Here is a 19,850-nt window from a genome sequence, read left to right on the forward strand (position 1 = left end):
CTGAATAACAACAACAACAACAACAATAATTTCCTGAAGGTTGAAGGAGATCTAGAATCATTCCAGAGCTTCCTAACCACAGAATAAAAGGTAAACACAAGCAGGTCTCCAGAAATGCTAGTGTCATTCCAGGTCCCATAGTCAGGATCCAAGCAGATAAAAAAAAAAAAGCCTACCACAGAGACGTGACTCATACCTAGAAAAATGGCTGCTTTTGTTTTATCCTCCCTCTTGAAGACGGACATTTTGAGACAGGCTCTCTGATTGGCCGGAAGCTCACCCACGCGGTTTGGCTGACCAATGAGGCCCGGGGATCTGTCTTTCTCTGCCTCTCCGGCACCAGGATAACAGCTGCCTGCCACCAACACTGGCAGTTTCTCACACTGGTTCCCGGGAATCAAACTCGGGTCCTCGTGCTTGCAAGGTGAACATTTTCCCCACTGAGCCATCTCCCTAGACCCTACAGTGGGCCCTCTACTGTGGTTTTGCTAATTCTAAATAATGGATCCTATTGTAGGAAGAATTAATCTTAACGTGGGATTCGGTGTGTGAGACACTGCTGTGAGTACTCTACCTGGATTCATTAAAATAATGCAACATTCATATAAGGTAGTGACTAGTTATTTTGCAAATAAGGAAAACAAGGCTTACAGAAACAAGTCACATTATGCAGGATACATTTACATGGAGTCAGACTTTTATGCACACTTTCCCATCATGCCCTGCAACACAGTAATATAGCAGCGTTCTCTGTACAAAAGCCATTCTCTTTGTGGCCAAATTTTTTACTCTAAACATTATAAAAGTCTTTGTGAGAGCAGGTTCATTTTATGTGAGCACCATGTTCCACATAGATAATGCAACTAGGGTTCCGAGTAGGACATAAGATGGACAATGATATTAAGTGATATTCAGCATCCTTAGTCCCTGGCCATCAATTACCACATGGGCCTATTATACAGCCAGAAACACTGACAACTGTTTCCTGAGGGCAGACATGAACCAAATGAAATCCCTGGGAGGGATACGTACTGGGTTTTCACTTTAGTCACAACGTAAGCCAGAGAATTTGGTCAACACTCATGTCCGTTTACCTATGGGAAAAAAGCAGAGGAGGGATCAGTCGTATTTTGATGGGAGCACAGTGAAGGCAAGGCTCCACAGTAGCTACATTCACCATCCACGGACGCGCTGGTTGTTTGTATTTCAAGGTGCAAAGGAAATACCACAAGTTCACGCAGGTCCAAAAGGCAGGACTTGGAGGCTGGTGACAGCTGCTGCTTAGCAGGGCATTAGTTAACCTCTCCAAGCTTTCTTCTGCAAAGTGGAGCCCTAGTTCCTCCCTCACACAGAAAAATGAAAGGAAATCGCTGAGCCAAATAAGCAGAGAACAGTGCTGAGCACAGAGGAAGGGGGCATGTCCAAGCCATCCTTGGCTGGAACATCGAACCAGAGGTCACTGTGAATGTCGGTCCTGCCTTGCTGTGTGACCCTGATCTCTTCCCTTCTGTGGACTTCCAGCTTCGTGCCTGTAAGAACAAACATAACCAAACTGACTTTTAGGAAACCTGCCAGTTGGGAGCAGGTGGTGAGGACCAGGAACCAGGGTAGGAAAGCAGAAACACGGGCGAGCAAGAGGTCATCCTGGGCAGGCTCAATCCAGGTCACGTGGCTGTAGGAATCCCCAAGAATACACTCCAGAGTACAGGCAGTTATCACCCCAGTGACGACAGAAGCCTGAAGAGATCTTCTTTTGCTTGAGTCAACCCCTGCCATGGTCTCACATCCTCTCTCCCCAGAATCCACTGTTCTCCAGGCTTATTCAATTTCTGTATCCTTCCAGATCAAACATTACCTCTTTCTCCTCTGCATTGCCCCTGCCCCCTTAGCATAACTAGTGCCTGCTTAGGATCTTGGAAGGGGCTACGAGCAGTGAAGTGCTTTACTCTATAGGGGACATGGTGAATGAACACACCCAGGTTGTCAATTTCTGAGAAGCTGCCCTGCCCCCATAAGAGGCTCTCAGGCGCTCTCTCCTTTTTTGTAGAGGTCCTAGCAAATCAGAAAGGCTCAAGGCTTTGGGGCTCAGGAATGTGTTCTAGTCCGGTCCCCAATTACAGGAAACTCATTAGCCCCATTGCTAACATGGAGTCACTGACGCGCTTCTTTCAGCAACGCCCTCCACAAGTCTGGCTGCTGCCCTAGGCCAAAGGGAGGCTCCATTGCAGGAGAGCACCTCACAGTCACCCAGGCCTTGTCCCCTCTGTGACTACAGGCAACCACCACCTATTATACAGGAAGCACCTGAGACGACGAGGTATGAGGTATGGAGAGCAGAGACGAGCAAGGCCCTGCTCTCTCCAGACGGTTGAGGGTAAATGGCAGCCCAGTGCTGGGCCAGGCACGGCTTCTGCTGCCGAGATGGGCCAACCCCTGGAAGCACAGACCCTGAACTGGTCAGGAGATAACCTCGCTATGCAGCAGTTGTCCCAGTCTCGGAGTGGATGGTAATGAGTCCCGGGGAGGGGAGGTGGCTTATCCAGCAATGCCCAGAGTTAGTGAGAATAACGTCCAGAGCCAAACCCTGCACCTCCACTCAAGGCCACTTCCTCTGGTCTCCCTGTGCTAGCTCGGTCTCCATGGCAGAAAGAAGGAAAATGGCGCCCAATCTTCAGGCTCCGTGACACTGCAAGGGGCTGAAGAGAGGCGGGGCCGGCTGGGCCCTTACATGGAGGACTGCTGCTTCTACTTCCTTTCTAAAGAGAAACGACCCGCCCCCGCCCCTGCCCCCCACTGCCCTCCCCCCCTCCCGTTCCCCCTCCGGCAGTGCCTTCCCTTGTCTTCCTTAGGTTCTTCCGTTCTCAGCGGAATTCCCCGCTGTAGAAAATTGCTGAGCCTATTTGGGTTTGGCAGATTTTTGTCCTCTGTGGTCTGATAGCGAGAATTGCCTGTTGTGAGGAAGGGGAGGGGGACAGCTAGGAGGAAGATGAGCAAACAGCGTTTCCTGCATGCTGCATCCTTCACAGACCCCACTTCCTCTCAATCCTTGCAACTCGATGAGGGAGACGCCGATAGTTGCCTCCGTCTGATGGATAAAGACACCGCGACACAGACAACTGCATGCAGCCTGGCCAAGCCATATGATCAGCTGCACCTGATTATAAATGAAAATTTGGCAGGCTGCTTAACACGCCTATAGTTACTTACATAGCTCGTTTCAGAGAGCCTCTGGTCATCTTCAGCATGAGAGACCTTCTAATCTGTGTTTAATCTACAAGAGTAGAACATTGACGTCACATTCACAACCCACTCTTACCTTGTCCACTGACTGCCTCATAACCGGTTGTCGGTTTTGTTGAGTTGAGTTGACCCCCTTCGTGAAAAGACACGAAGGATCGTTAATTATAAGCTTTCCTCTAACACACACACACACAGTTGCATTTCCAAAAAAACAGCTGCATCCTGAACATTTGAAAAGCACTTCCCTGGTGTTTTCCTAATGTAGGAAGGACCTGGCCACATCCAAAGGCAGCATTAGCCTTCATTTTCACTGCATAAGCTGCACAGGCGGCTGAACCCAGAATTCAAGAAAAGCTAACAGTGGAATTGGCGCCGTCTTGTTTCCCACCCCTGGCAAAACAAATGTCAACCTGGAAGACAGGAGGCAACATCCACATGTCTGGTGACATTCCTGCCTTTTGTGCTTCTGTGTTCTGTTAGGAACATAATGTTTGTGGACGTGGACCACTGACAATCAAAAGGAAATGTGCCGTTTCCAATACGTTGCTCTCCCTGGGAACTGTGTAGTCACTTGTCAAGATAAAATGCCTCAGGAAGTTACTTCTTCACAAGGGCTTAGCTCACAGAGACCGCCCTCTCCTCGTGTTTGTATTTGGCAGGACCTAAAGTCTTAATTGGTTGTTTTAAAAGAGCCACCTGGGCAGACTTGTCTGTCCCCTCCAAGCCATGTTCTACGAGGTTGGAGACTGCTGTATATGCGTGCTTAGGAAAAGGGACAGGGCCGGTGCGGAGGGGGGCTCCTAAAAAAAAATCTGAATGGTGACGTCTACATATTAGTTTGCTCTTAATATCACTCTCCCACCTAGAATTTTACACATCTTACTTGTACGCTGTGATGATCAGCAACATAGCTTGGCCCATGGTTGGTACCAGCTCTCATCATATGGCAGCTGCGCACCATCCTGCAGAGCCAGGCGTGCTTGCCGTCCATGGTGTGGGGGTATAGGACTTTCCCTGCTAACAAGCTAGAACCAATGACAGTGCCTGGAAAGCCAGGCCGGGCCGCAGTCCACATTTCTCTATTCCTTAATGAGAAATGTGTGCCAGTAAAGAGAGAAACCGTCTCCTTCAAGCTCTGATCACCCAGTTTGTGTTATTTAGAGTGCAAGGGCCAAGCTTCCTGAACCACTGCCTTACGGGAGCCTCGCTGTGAAATACATCCAGTCTTTCCTTGGTCTCAGCAGCAGCAGACTGGCTATTTGCACACTAAGTTGTGAACAACGCACAGACAGATCTGCCGAGGCCATAGACCAGCACCTGGTGTACAGTAGGTGCCCAGTTAACAGCTATGAAAGCAAAAAAAAGACCAAACCTTGCACCTGATGACGTTTTGTGCTTACTTTTAGGATGGGTTTTTCCAGAATGTGGAAATGTTCAGACAGGAGCTGGTCTTCCTAGGAATATGGCAGCCATGGTAACGGATGCAAATGTGCATGGCTGCACCCAGACAGGAAAAAAGAAAAGGCAGGAAGGATAGCCTCATATTCCACATAACCGGGGTGCTTAATGGAATTTCACCCTTAAATACAACAGAGCATAAGGACTATGGAGATGCTAGCACAGGCAGGATTTGGACCCTCACAAGGCTTCGGCTCTAGGCTGTGACAGGATCAGGTGAGATCGCGTGCTGACAAATACTAAATAAACGTGGGCCCTCCGCCATCGTGCTACTTATGGAAGAGAATAGCCCAAGGAGAAGCAGAACTCACCAAGGGATTGGTTGAGGTTGGAAGGGATGAAGGACCCAACTCACAAGGGCCCCTCGCTTGTAGCTTTCCCTTCCTGCCAAACAAAGGCCTCGTACGTAACACAGGACCTCCAGAGCCGGCTCACTCCCTAAGGTTGAACATGCACTTATATGTTCATGTGCCCACTCTTCTAAGAAATGTGTGTCCCCTGGTGTCCCAGAGTCCCGCAGGAGTTCAGAAACTGCCAAAGTCAGAAATCCCTGCTCTAGGACACACCAGTTCTGTTTGCAAAGGCGGACAGGCACAAAATCTTTTCCTGGCTTCCTCTTGGCTCGGCCTCCACAGACAGGCCTCCTCTAAAGATTCTCGGGACAAACTAGAGAGGAAAATAAAGCACATAAAAAAAAACATCAAAGGCGTGTGCTCGCTCCTGATTCTAAGATAAGGGCAGCAAATGCAGGTGTGTGTGACGGGTCCCTGCCTCAGTTCTAGTGCTCAGAGAGCCGTCACTTTCTTCGAAAGCCGAATTTACTTACAGAGCGTGCCATCTGCCTGCTTGTTCATATAAATGTCCACCATCACGTCTCTCCTAATCACTCCTGTAGGAGAGTTTACTAATAACCAAGCCTGGGAGTTGCTCGGGCCCTTGCTAACTAAATGGTTAGGGAAAGAAACAGAGAACAGATGGACAGAAATGATAGAAAAACCAGAAAAGGAAAAGAAGAGAAAGGGAAAAAGCCAGAACCCTATGCTAACAGTAGGGCTTATGCTAATAGGAAGCATGCTTAGCAGTTATCAGGGCCTTAAGGCTAACTCATCGCACAGAGGTTCCTGGGCACTGGGCCAAAGGCAAGGGAGAAACACAGGCAATATTAGAGCTCCGCTATAGTCGGCTCCCTTCCCTACCCGTGGATGAGCCACGGCCTTCCTGAAATGGGAAGGGAAAAGGAACAAAAGCACAGGCAGGGGCACAGCTCAGTTTGGAGGACTCTTGCCCAGCACGTAGGAAGCCCTGGCTTTGTCCCTAGTACCATGTAAGCCAGGTGTGGTGGTACACACCTCTAATGGCAGCACTCAAGAGGCAGAGGCAGGAGGATCAAAAAAGGTCAGGGTAATCCTCCTCTGCAGAGGGAGTTCAAGGCAAACCTGGACTACATGCGACCCTGTCCCCAGACAAAGCAAAGCAAAGAACAGAAGCATTTGGGGAAACCACTCACACGTAACTCACCAACAATTCATTTTCATTGGATATCAGGCTCTACACTCAATCTGACAGTGCTAGAAAAGAATAAAATTGAGGTTGTGCCTACAACAAATCCTTTTTTTTTTTTTTCTTTTTTAGTTTTTTGAGTGAGCCATCATGTCCGGCTTACAAAAGTTCTTAATCTAGGCAAAGACACAACTGACAGGCAGATATTTTCCAATGTGTTTAGCATGTTCTTATGCGGCTGAAAGCCCAGAAAGGAATTTATTTGAAGAAAGCACACGCCCCTGGTAGACCGCACTGCTCCACTTTAAACACTACTCTGCCATCTGTCCCGTCCCGTCACATCTCTTAGATCTCTGGCTTCATGCATTTTGTGCTGCTACAACAAAATCCCCGAGGCTGGAAAACTTATAAAGAAAAGACATTTACTTCTCAATGTTCCAGAGTCTGGAAAGTTCAAGGTGAAGGTGTGCACCTCACAGGTGAGGGCCTTCTCGCTGCACCATGGCATGCGGAGGGTCACGTGATAAGATCATACATGAGAAGCGAGAGGGTAGGAACAAGAGATCATAAACAAGAGAGAAGACACCTTTCTAACAAAGCCACCGAGTGGTAGCAGCGGTGACCCATTACACCCCACTCCCCAGACAGAGTCATCTCCTCTTAGGCCCGACCCCCAGTATTGTCACAGCAAGGTCAAAGTTCCCAACACTTGAGTTGGCCAGAGCAGACACCATTAAAACCATGGCAACACATAAGCCAAATCACATTTTTAAAAAAACTAAAACAAACAAACAAAAAACCCCAGCTCCTTGGAGCAAGCATCTCACAGTTACGTCTAAGACAACGATATCTTGATATTTTGTTTTCAGGCATGTGATGGCTGCCAATTTGACTACATCTGGAATTAAACTAAAACCCAAATGACTGAACTTTTTTTTCTTAATTAAATCATTTGAAACGGGAAGGGTCACTTCTAATCTGGATCTTTGCAATGGGAAGATCCACCTTTAATCCAGACCACACCTTCTGCTGGCAGCCTGTATAAAGGACCTGGAACTGAAGAGGGCTCTCTCCTTGGCTGCTAGCTCTCGCCCTTGCTAGCAAGTCCTTTCCTTCACTAGCTTTGGAGCAGTGGTTCTCAACCTACCTAATGCTGAGATTCTTTAAACAGAGTACCTCATGTTGTGGTGATCCCGAAGCATAAAATTCCTTTTGCTATTACTTCACAACTGTAATTTTGCTACTGCTATGAATCGTAATGTAAATATATTTTTGGAACTAGAGGGGTTGGTGAGGGGGGTCACGACCCACAGGTTGAGAACCACTGTGTTAGCACCAACTTCTTTAGAATTCTGGTGTACACCAAAGACCAGCTGGTACATCCAGCCTTTTGAACTGGAGAACTACTAGACTCTCAGACCTTCTGTTCATAGGCAACCATTGTCTGGACCACAGCCTGTAACACATTCTAATAAATCTCGTGTGTGTGTGTGTGTGTGTGTGTGTGTGTGTGTGTGTGTGTCATGAGAGAGAGAAACTCTATAAGTTCTGTTCCTCTAGAGAATACTGACTAATACAAGGGACAATGCTGCCTTCTGCTTCTCAGAAAACATGAGAAGAGGAAAGCACCCACACACACAACGCCACCACCACTATGCTGGAGTGATAAAATGATAAAATTCTGCTTCCAGAATGCCTTATTCTGCAAACTTGAGTTTTGTCAGAAAGCCAGTTTGCCAAAGCATAAGGATTTCTCAGGCTGTTAAGGTGGGAAAGCCCGGACACTCAGACCGGCACCTCAGACCAACTTGGCTCCAACCCATGGGTTAGTCAAGCTCCAACAAGAAGCCTCTCTGAAGGTCTATTTCCCAGCCCTATTTCTGTCACCAAGAAAGCCACACCCTTTTTTGTGTGGGCCCAAGTCCAATTCCAATTCGAAACCACTCAGCATCGTCATGAGAATCTTCCCAGGAGTCACTGGGGGACGTCTTGGTGTGGCAACAGATGTGCTCATGGAGAAGAGAATAAGACATGGTGACCCTGAGGTGTGCCAGGGCAGGGGTGTGGGGTAAGGGTAGGGATCGGAGGAAGCAGTGTGTGTGTTGGCAACATGTTTGGCTTCTTAGACCTGAGCTTCTTGGAGCTCCCCACTGGCCCACCCTTCTGTGTCCACTTGTCTCTCCATGAAGCTCCCAGCTCTGCCCCTCCAAAGTCCCCAAGATGGACCAGGCAAGTAGACACCATGGACAGCCAACAGGAGCACTCTCACTGCTGCTGCAAGAAATGAGGAGATTCTGGTCCAACCTTAGGACTGCACGTGTTACAGCCATGAGGGAAGCAAGTGGTGCATCAAAGGAGACATTTTCTCTTTTTTAAATATGCATTTATTTATTTTATGTATATGAGTGCTTTATCTGCATGCCAGAAGAGGGCATCACAAAAAAATTAAAATTAAATACTAAAAAATTAAAAAATAAAAAGCCTAGAATTGTGTCTACCCCACAAAAAAAAAAAAAAAAAAAAAAAAAAAGAAGAAGAAGAGGGCATCAGATCACATTATAGATGGTTGTGAGCCACCATGTGGTTGCCAGGAATTGAACTCAGGACCTCTGGAAGAGTAGACAGTGCTCTTAACCACTGAGCCATCTCTCCAGCCCCAAATGAGATACTGTCTAATCTCTCCTTCTCTCTAAACCTGAGGGCTACCACCTCCCACCACCCTGCATCACCGTAACCGCCCCCCATGCTAGGCTTCTTGCCATCCCCTAAACGCAATGGTTTAGTCAGTTGAAGCAAAACAGACGTGACTGGAAGGATGTGGTATTTAAGGCAGAGAGGCAGGATCCATGGGTGTTGGGGGAGCATCCGAGAGTAAAGAGGCATCAGTTCCACAGGTGTGTCGCCAGTGGCGGTGGCCTTCCTGCCTATCTGCTGTCCAGCCCTGGGGCCAGAGCAAAGCTCCAGGGAAAATACCTCAACGGTGGACTGCAGCTTACAGCATCGTTATACCGACTTCAGGTTGAATGTGACTCTTTCAGCTTCCTGCTATAAGAAAAGGCAATGGGTAGTCCTTCCTGCCATTAATATAGTGGGGGGCTGGCAGGCACAAAGAGAGGTGTTCCCCCAAAAGTAATTGGTATAAGATAAGGAAAGACTACAGAAAGGGTCATATGAGAACTAAAGGTCTTGGCCGCCATTTTTCTTCATACCGGAAGTACACACACACACACTCACCCAGCACTACCCTATTATCCCTGTGGCACCCTGATTTTTCCATGTGACATCATCTCCTCTGGTGAATCGTCTTTGACTTTCATGGGTAGTGTTTAGACCCTTCATCTGCATCTCTTCATCACTTCTCTTATAAAAATGAATTTGTTTATTTTTTTCTCTTCCACAATTACAGGTGAAGTGGTGGCTTGTGAATCAATAAAGGAACAAGCCTACCTACGAAGCGTAAACCTGGGAGAAATTGTAAAGGACCATAAGAGACATTACTTTAAAATAGTCGCTGACTAAAAATGATTTGGGAAACTACTATATAAACCCATTTTCAACATGGAAATAGAAGCTTCTCTGCAAATGTCCAATATATACTGCCAGATCCATCTTTGGCTCTGGACTGTATTTTATTTGCAAATTGCATTGCAGAACCAAATCCCCACTCTCATGCCCACCTTCCTCACTGCTTTAACTCAGCACCCTGCCTGTCATGGCGACCCTCCCAGAACTGAGACAAATAAAACCCTTTGAAGTGTCAACCTATAGGAAGTTTCTACAACTTCTCTCATTGTCTGCAAAGAACGTCAACGCAATCTGCAGCCAGCTAGGAACATAATTTATCTCGACAGCCACCTTGTGTGCCTTAGAGAACCAGCCACTTCTTTTGAGCATGTTTCCTTCTAGCCGGGTTGGCCTGGCTCCTTTCCAGATCCACTTCTTCAGAGGATACTACGAACTTATTACAAAAGCTCACTAAGCGAATCATTGATGGTCTTAATAAAGTCATTTAGGAGAGAACTAATCGATAGTGAGTGGGCTCTGCCAGGCATGGAGCCATTTTAGGAGAACAGCACGTAACGTCGGAAACTCAGGAGAGAGTCAGCCCAGCAGGAGCAGCAAGAGGTGATGTCTCAGAGGCAGCATCCTAGATGCTGTTCTGGTCCCCAAAGCTAGAGTCTGGGCATCACGGTGGCATGTGCGCTCACACGTTGAAGTCCTCCTCTGCGATATGAACACAGGGATCACAGAAAATATTTTAAGAGTAAATTTAGAGCATAGTTTTAAAAAAATGAGCCATATGCATTGACATATGTAAAGAAGAAGCAAATCTCTATGCATTAGGATATGAACAGAGAGCAAACACATCTGCTTACTAAGGCAGTGGTGTTTAGTAGGTGCTGGAGGCAGCTAGAGAGGGGGAATAAAGTTGATGACCTCAGGGGAGGCTGAATCTAGGCTTATTGCCTGGTTCTGAATATGGTAAGGAAGTCTTGCCTTCTAAGAGCTGCAGCTGCCAGTGAGACTGGGGCTTATATGAAAATGAACCTACAACATTAGGGACAGCAGATATGACAAGGAATTGGGCTAACCAGGAAACTGACTCGGTGACTAAGTGTGCAATATTTCCATATCATCACAAGACAGGCATCATAAACATATACATAAACCCATCAACATAAAGCCGAGCTGTGGACTGGAGCCCAAGGCCTAAATGGGAGCAATTTCAAAACTGCTAGACAGGCTGGGTGGTGGCGGCGGCGGCAGCGCACACCTTTAATCCCAGCACTTGGGAGCCAGAAGCAGGCAGATCACTGTGAGTTCGAGGCTAGCCTGGACTACAAAGCGAGTCCAGGACAGTCAAGGCTACACAGAGAAACCTTGTCTCGAAAAACCAAACCAAACAAAACAAAACCTGCTAGACAGAACAAAATATGCAAGGAGGAAAATGCACAGGAGAAGAAAGAGTGTGTGACGTCTCTTCAAATATATGTTGTGCAATCAAAGTTCTAAAACCAAGAACTGGAACCAAAGAAATCAAGGTTTGGGATAAAAGAAAGTAATAGCAGATCTTGAAAGTGAATTTAAAATAGACATAGTTAGGATCCTCAAAAAACAGAAAGAAAAACTTTTGGCGAAGCGATCATAATTTAAATTGTGAAATAAAACAAGTGAAAAATGAAACACAAACAGGTAGATATAAAAAGAAAACAACTGGAAATCCTAATGATGAAAAGTACAGGGTTTCTGTAAATCTTAGGAGGCTGAGGCAAGAGGATCATTACATTTGAGGCCAGCCTCAGCTCCATAGTGAGAACCTGTCATATGGGGGTGGGGGGAGGTTGATTAAGTAATCAGAATGAGCTAATGGTGACGAAGCTATAATACATAAATGAAAGCTCATTTGAAGTAGCTCAGGAGGGAGAGGGGAAGGGGGAGCGCACACTGGGGGCTGGGGGAAGGGAAGGAGAGAGGGCAGGGGTGGGGGAAAAGGGCAAGAGACAAGGGTGGCAAGGGGGACAAAAAGGGGCGGTGAAACCAAAGTGTCTGGTTTATACAGTGAGTCTGTGGGAGAGGGGAAGCCATGCCCCTAGGTAGAGGGCAGGGCATGCCAGCCACACCGTGCAGCAGGACCTAACAAGAGCAAAGAAAGAAAAAGAAAACAAAGAAAAAGTGTTTGAATTTAAAAAAAACTTATTAGGTAAAATTCATTGTCTTGAATATAACAATTTCAGTAATTGAAACATGATATTAAAGAATTTACTTAGAATGTGGCATTAAAAAATTGAAGAAAACAATCAAACAAATATGCAATTAATCTCTGTGCGTTCCAGACCAGCCTGGTCTACAGAGCAAATTCCAGGACAGCCAGAGATACATAGTGAGACCCTGTCTCAATAAAATAAAATGAAAATATAACTGGCGGTTAGAGAGTAAGAGGAGATATTGATATATGCCTCGTAAGGAGTTGAAGACTAGGATAACCACCTGTGAATATTCAAAGACATAGAACTCTTCACAGGACTGGGAGTGGAGGCACATGCCATTAATCTCAGCAAAGGCAGGCGGATCTCTGTGAGTTCCAGGACAGCCAGAGCTACACAGTGAGAGCCTGTCTCAAAAACAAAAAAGAAAATATAATTAAATTATATGGATTCTCAAAGTTACCTTGAGTACCGAAGAAAACACGTAATAGTGAACATACAACAACAAATTTGCTGCAAAGAGGACATTTTAAAAGCTACCAAAGAAAAGAGAGTTGACATCCAAAGAAGAGACAGGTAACCCCCACCTGCAGTGAGTTAGCAGACAGCTGAGAATTCTTTTTACCCCTTTGAAGTAAAACAGCTGTCAGCCAGGGCTTCTCTACCCAGATAAGCTATCATTCACAACAACATAAGACAAGTGATTTTTTTTTTTAAGGCAGAAAAGGTAACTTTGTTACTATTCACATGGCCAGAGAACACAAAACCGCCAATATCTCTTCTTAGTTACTAGAAGGATTTTAACCCCAGAAATAAACAAATGTCATAACAGTGAATTTTTGGCTTGTTTAGTAAGTATAGGATTTGGAAGAGAGACTTCAAATGCCCTAAATGCCAGTTGTTTTAAGATAAACCATTCATTTACAACACATTTTTCATATTAACAATTGATTATACGGTCCCACCTGGCTTACAAAACATGTCAGTATTTTAAAATCAATGAGAGACCGGAAGTTGCTGTTGGGCCAGCTAGAGTGATTCTCAGGATACATAAATTGTTTTTCCTGGGGAAAATTGTTTTTAAAAATATCATATCCTGAGTAGCATCTGAAGTTTCTGCTTCTGCCTCTGAAGTTTCAGAGAGGGTGGTGGCATTTCTGATCATTCTGACTCAGGTGATAGGCTGCAAATGTCTGACATGCTGATGGAGAAAGAGAAAAGCAAAGATAAAGTGAGCCAGGCAGCTCTGGGGGGATCTGACCACCAGACTTAGAGCCACGGGCTCTGGCAATGTTCTGGGAACAATGACAGTCCTAATTAATGAGGGAACACTTGTGGACTCTGAGTCTCACAATGCAAATAGTTGTGGTCTAGTTCTAGGGAAGGTGGGGAGGTGGGGGGGGGGGACGGTGACAGGGGATTATTTTCTTCTCCTGGCCTCAGTTTCCTCAACTATAAAACAAGGCTGCATCAATCCCATTTGGCCATAAGGCTCCATAGTAAGTAATGGGAGCGTGGACATTCAATTAATTTCATCATTATGACAGAGTGAAAAAGAAACTGTCCTCATCTCCCTGGGAGTGACAAGGGGAGGTGCAACCTGGGGAGACACCCAGCCGGGATTCTGTCTGGGGACTACCATGCAGTATCAGGGCCGCGCAGGCACGTACACGCACACACACAAACACAAGCAGCAGACGCAAGGATTACAACAAATCGCCCCTCCGCAACCAGTTTCCACCTTCCTGGTTCAGCGCTCACTCGTTCCCTAAGGAACGAACTTAGCAAATAGAGCAAAGGGTGAGTAAAGGTAGAATTCCTCTCCTGGCAAGTGACCGTCATAATCACACCAGTGATGTCAAAACACTTGGAAAGCAAGAAGAATAAAACTTTGATTCCCAAGCTGGAAAAAAAATCTTGGACTCAACCCCAAACTACAAATCCCAGAAGATGCGAGTCCCCAGGAAGACTGGCAAGAAGAACAGGTAGCAAAATAATTCTCAGAGAGCAACTGGCCTCAGCTTAAAGGCTGACTTCCGGCAAGCAAGGGCCCCTCCAGCAGTGAAAGCAGCTAAGCTGACAACCCAAACTCGGGAGCTCACCAAGTTTGCAGCATTTACTGTAGAAATCTTTATTTGTTCTGACATTCCTTTTTATCAACACTTGGGCTACCCCAGCACTGCAGACTCCAAGCTGTCTTGTTTAAAAAGCTATCTGCAAGTCCCAAAATGACTAACCTCCAAAATGGGTGTTAATTGGGCCTTTGTTGATTCTGAAGCCAAACATGATAAACTGTGGTGTTTTCTTCTTTTTCACTGTTGAGATTTCACCCTCCCTGTGAGTCCAAAGTCCGGGGACCTTCTTGATTAGATCGGGTTTTGTTTTCCTTCCCTTTCCTGTCCCTTTGCAGCTTGTGTTTTGGGTGAGGGGAAAGCACACAGCCCGAAGGATGCTGGGTCTTTTCCTCACTTCATCTGACACCCAAAGTAGACCAGGCCGTACGGCGTCTTCAGAAAGAGATACCCTAAGAAGGAAGCTTCTCTATCACTCCTGAACTCTTCCTCCTCAGCACAAAATTGTTCCATAAGCTAATAAATTCTCCTACTGCCTCTGGCCCCAAACCTAGTTAACTGCGGCCCAGTTTCTCTGGGTGTTGGCTGAGTGCTTACCTAGGGCTGCGAGCCAAGTGACAAATGATTGTTTTCATAATCTTTCTTCTCATCTCCCATTTCTGTCCTACAACCACCTCATTGTCTGTCAGATTCTAGAGGTTTCCCTGCCACCGAGCAAGTCTTTTCTGACTATAAGGGTAACAACATACCTGCAAAACACAGTAAAACTTCAAGGAGCTACCCTAGAACCCACCATGCCGGAAGGTCTTGTCCTTGGGTGCCACCCACTACCACCATTTGACAAAAACGGCTTTGGGTTTGGAGGCCAAGGATTGACGTGCAAGATTTCATCAATGACCTTCAGATCCTGGAACTTGCAATGTAGACCAGGCTATCCTGGAACCCACAGAGATCTGCCTGTTTCTGCCTCGAGTACTGGAATTGAAGGCACACATCACCACGCCTGCTGCTCAGTTTCTTTTTCAATTCTTATTCTTTGCTTGGGAAAAAAAAAGGGGGGGTTTGCTGAGTGGTGGAGTCTTTTCCTCCAAGCTTTGCATGATAGACACAGGGCTAACCTGCACTTCTGAGACCTTCTGGGGCTGCGTATACTTCCGTATGGGCCTGCCTGCCTCTGGTAGGACTGGCCTGGAGCCTCTAGAGCAAAGGTCAGGATACAGGATACAAGGCTTATGTTACCATCTGAACTGGAAGCAGAGACACCTGCCTTCTACTGGGAACCCAAGGCTCAGGCTTTCCTTGACATCACAGCAGAGTGATGCAGTGGCTCCCCGCTGTGACTTCTGCCAAGCAGCTTGACGATTGGTTCCCAGGCCTCGGTGATATTCTTGTCACTGGGCCAAAGGCTGCATCAAAGGAATGATGCAAAAGATTCTACCACGGCCATTTTTTTTGTTGTTGTTATTAATAGTAGTAATTATGGGCTTCCTATAGCCAACCATTGAGCCAAAGCCATAAAACAAGCAAAAATTGGCCCAGCCTTTCTAATGGTTCATCTCCCTAAAGATCATCTTAAGTACTCAGCATTAATCATTCGATAAATTCTCAGGGAACCGTTTCTATGGGTGTGGAAAGAAGCGGTGCGTTTGGTTTGTTGGGGATGATGAATTCAACACATCCCTGCCCTCGAGGGCTTCATGGAGGATAGATGTGGACATTAAAGAAATGGATGTTGCCTTTAATCCTAGCACTTGGGAGGCAGAGGCAGGTGGATCTTTGTGAGGTCGAGGCCAGCCTGGTCTACAAGTGAGTCCAGGACAGCCAAGGGTACACAGAGAAACCCTGTCTCCAAAAAAAAAAAAAAAAAAAAAAAAAAAAAAAAAAAAAATCAAACAAACAAAAAAACAAAAAAACACAAAAACAAAAAAAGATGTTTCTAAATACTGTCAGGGAGGACCAAGAGGAGATGGAAAGCTGGTTGGCTTCCACCTAACAAAGGGCGAGGAGAAGCTGTCCTGCGTTCCCTTATCTTTCTGGGTGTCTTATGCTCATGAATGAGACATTTGTCTCTTCGCACTGGAACTCACTGAGCCTGCTAGTGTCACAAACTCTTCCTTGTCTTCATACCATTTGAAACTATGTATTTCATGCAAAACTTCATTGGTGTACTCTTCTACCATTTTCACTATGAAGGCAAAAGGTGTGTGTGTGTGTGTGTGTGTGAGAGAGAGAGAGAGAGAGAGAGAGAGAGAACAGGAGGAGATACTTATAACACCTTGTGTGGTGGAACCTGGGGGATTCTTCCGTGGCTACTGCAGCTCACCACAGCCCCTGTGCCACCCCCAGACTGGGGAGAGTTGGTAGCCTAAGCCTCTAAGCAGCTTCCTTCTTAGACCAACCCCACACTGGTTTGAAGCATACAGAAAACAGGGGTTGGCTGGCTCGGGGATACTGGGAAATACAGTGGCTTTTTGTTGTTGTTGTTGTTGTTAATCAGCAGGAAACACATGCTCCTGCTTGGGACAAGAGGGGAAAAGGCACTGAGAGTTATTTTTATCTGAAACTGTTTAGCCGCCCGTGGGAAATGCACCGGTGGCGTCATTCTAATTCACAGCAGACCCCAGGTTATTTTTTAAAAAATCAGTCTCACTCTGTTTCCTGTTAGCCAAAAAAAAAAAAAAAAATTATTTTTCAATCCATTAGATCCTCCCAAAAGTTGATAAAGCTTGGAATCCTGCATATCTTATGAGAAGTAATCAAAACTCCTAATTAAAGTTTTGTTCTCACAGTCAGGCCTTGAACCCGTGCCCTTTGGCTCCGTGGCTAATTCATTTTGATCTCCAGCCAAGGGATAAATTGATGTGTGTGGGAGGAGCTATTATCAGAACTTATTAACTATCGTTTCTGCTTTAGAAAAGGGAAGCATTTTTGCTGCAACAGAATAGCTCAGCGTCTGTGGAGCATACCCGCGTCCCTGACATCCAGCTCAGAGCCAGGTCACACCTAGCAGTTGGTGTCAGATGATTGAAGCCTTGCCTGGACCCGTCACCAGTGGCTCATCGGTCACTGTGGAGAGGGAGACAGAAAAGGCTTGCCAAATAGGTCACTGAAACTAGCGATGGGAAGCAGGAGAAAGACCTGACATGGCCAGCTTGGTAATTCTCCTAATTTTAAGCAGATAACCCATATTCTGAGGTTTGGAGGGTTGCCTGGGATCTGTTCAAATGAAGCCGGAGATGAGCCACCTGCTTATTCCCCAAGGCAGACGTCGTTTTTCTACCCACCCCCCCCCCCAAATCAAAATACTTGTCCGACCACAGGTCTAAATATTTGGAATTGAAGGCAGCCCTCCAAGGCTGGGATGTAAGGTCAGGCCCAGCCGTTCACATAGGCGTTTGTGCATCGTCACCCTACCCTCAGCTTCTGGCATGCCTGAGAACCAGCCCAACATCTCACATAATGGGGAAGGACAAATTCTTCCTAGGAGTTTTAGCTTTGCTTCTATTTTATTATTTTATTTTATTTTATATGGTCTCTAGCTCCTAGGTTCAGTCATCCTCCTGTCATGGCTTTCTCTATAGCTGATGCTATAGGCCTGCACCAGCCAGGAAAGAGTATTTTGTAGGCTTTCAGTATTACAAAGGGTGACTCGAAAATGTAAACCATGGTAGTATCTGAATGCTTCCGAGGCTAGCCCAGTGGTAATTTAGAGGATGAGATATTCCAGATTCAAACATCAATGCAGTATTTGTCTCAGCCTTTTTTTCTTTCTTTCTTTCTTTCTTTCTTTCTTTCTTTTTTTAAATTAGTAATGGATATTCTACCTTTGGAGACCACTTGGCAATTTCCGGAAAGTAAACACCATGCCGAATGCTTGTTCCTGCCACCAAGTGTCAGTCGTTGTGCAAAATTAGCTTCTGCTTCCTAAACACCTTTTGTGTGGGGAAAGAGGGGTTTGTGGGGTGGGGGAGGGGTATGTGGGGAAAGAGGGTTTGTGGGGTGGGGGAGGGGTATGTGGGGAAAGAGGGTTTATGGGGTGGGGGAGGGGTATGTGGGGAAAGAGGGTTTGTGGGGTGGGGGAGGGGTATGTGGGGAAAGAGGGGTTTGTGGGGTGGGGGAGGGGTATGTGGGGAAAGAGGGTTTGTGGGGTGGGGGAGGGGTATGTGGGGAAAGAGGGTTTGTGGGGTGGGGGAGGGGTATGTGGGGAAAGAGGGTTTGTGGGGTGGGGGAGGGGTATGTGGGGAAAGAGGGTTTGTGGGGTGGGGGAGGGGTATGTGGGGAAAGGGTTTTGTGGGGTGGGGGAGGGGTATTGATAGAAGGCACGCGAGAGCAGCGGCAACCGTTGAGACACCAAGAAGAATTTTGCCATGGGTACCTCCTACCATTCCCTGAGGCTTCTAGAAGGTCCCTCCATCTTGGGGCTAGCAGTGACCTAAAACAGGAAGGCAAAGTGATGTCACCTGGGTACCCTTGTTAATCAAGAAAAAGCACATGCGTAGCTCATCTCTCTTCAACACTCACTAGTAGCTTCCTGCAGCACCTGCCGTGTCCTCCAACGTTGACAGGCTCGCGCTAACCCTAACGGAAGACAGGCTGTGGGGAGACAGAAGGGGATGCAACTTGAATAGCCCAGGTGGCCAACTGATTGATGCTCGTATTCTGTTCTGCCATATATCACTAATTTCTCTGGAAGGCAGAATCTGATGTGTCCAGCCTGGCCTGGAACTCACTGTGTAGCTGAGGATGACTTGGAATGTTTGAGCCATCTGCTCCCACCTCCCAAGTGCTGGAATTAGAGCCATGAGCCCCCATGCTGGGAATCAAACCAAGGACGTCATCACGTATGCGAGACAAGCACTACACCAACCATGACCACTCCACCTATATATGTTAAATGCCTCATTTGAATGTAAGTAGAGTGACTTTGTCAAAGAGCAGCATCTGTAGGAACCAGGCCCGACTGGGCTGCCTGCCTGTCTTGCTGTTTCATGTCCTGTTTCTAGCAGCTTCCATGTCTGTGTTTATCTTGGTTAGCTAGTCATGTTTACTGCTCTGAGGGCGCGCCCCTCCACTCCTTGAGACTTTTCCTCCTGTGCGCAATCACTTCTTGAGGGATTTCACCTGGGAGGAGGATTCCTGTTTGGCTGCCTATAAGAAAGGTCTTTGGAACTCTGGAGGAGAATAATAAACCGCTGCTGTGGCTGCTGCTCTCTTAGCTCGAAGGACCCTCTGTGTTAGTGTGTGTGTGTGTGTGTGTGTGTGTGTGTGTGTGTGTGTGTGTGTGTGTGTGTTTGTGTGTGTGTGTTAAATCCGCAGTCCCTCACCCTTGACTCGGTACCACAGTGGCAAGGGCGCCACAAGCATCCGTTTAGAGCTATTCCCCAACAATCGAAATCATATGCCCTGGGTTTCTCTTTTGCACCAGACTTATAAGTAGGACCAGATGGCTCTCCAGACAGTACTGTAAAGAGGGCACCACAGTAAGACACAGGAACGTGCAGGAATCAGGACTTCCACTGGATGATAAAAGCATCACCCTCCATCAACTCTACAGTCAGTCCCCCTTCCTCCTCCCTTCCTCCTCTCTGTACATAGTGGTGCTGAATTTACTGACTCCTTTGGACGTAGAGCTAAAGGCAGCCTTTTCCTATGGATGCCCCACACGCTTTATGTATCTTTTCCGCCTCAAATTCACCAAGCAGGGTCTGTGAGGACAGATCTGCGTTATTTGACTAATCTAGTTCGTTGCTCTCCAGGGCCCCTCAATTCTCTAGCTCTAAGTGAAAGCCGAAGGCGGGGTCCTTGTCCTTTTCTAGTTTACTGGCCTCCACCCAGCACCCCAAACCCCAAGGTCTCTGGCACCTTTGTTGAGAGA

General features: G+C 46.7%; 2 long non-coding RNA genes across 2 annotated transcripts in view; both read right to left on the reverse strand.

The window, feature by feature from the left end:
• The window catches only part of LOC311609544, a 134,830-nt gene that overhangs the window by 90,580 nt on the left and 24,400 nt on the right, over positions 1-19,850 (reverse strand). The window lies entirely within an intron of this gene.
• Positions 12,106-17,911, reverse strand: LOC311609549. The gene is made up of 3 exons (XR_014783424.1): positions 17,800-17,911; positions 16,942-17,041; positions 12,106-12,310 (listed from the first exon to the last, which is right to left on the reverse strand). It is a non-coding gene; the product is annotated as an uncharacterized lncRNA (long non-coding RNA).

This window comes from Acomys minous (assembly GCF_964271855.1).
Source record: "Acomys minous genome assembly, chromosome: 11".
NCBI classification, from domain to species: Eukaryota; Metazoa; Chordata; class Mammalia; order Rodentia; family Muridae; genus Acomys; species Acomys minous.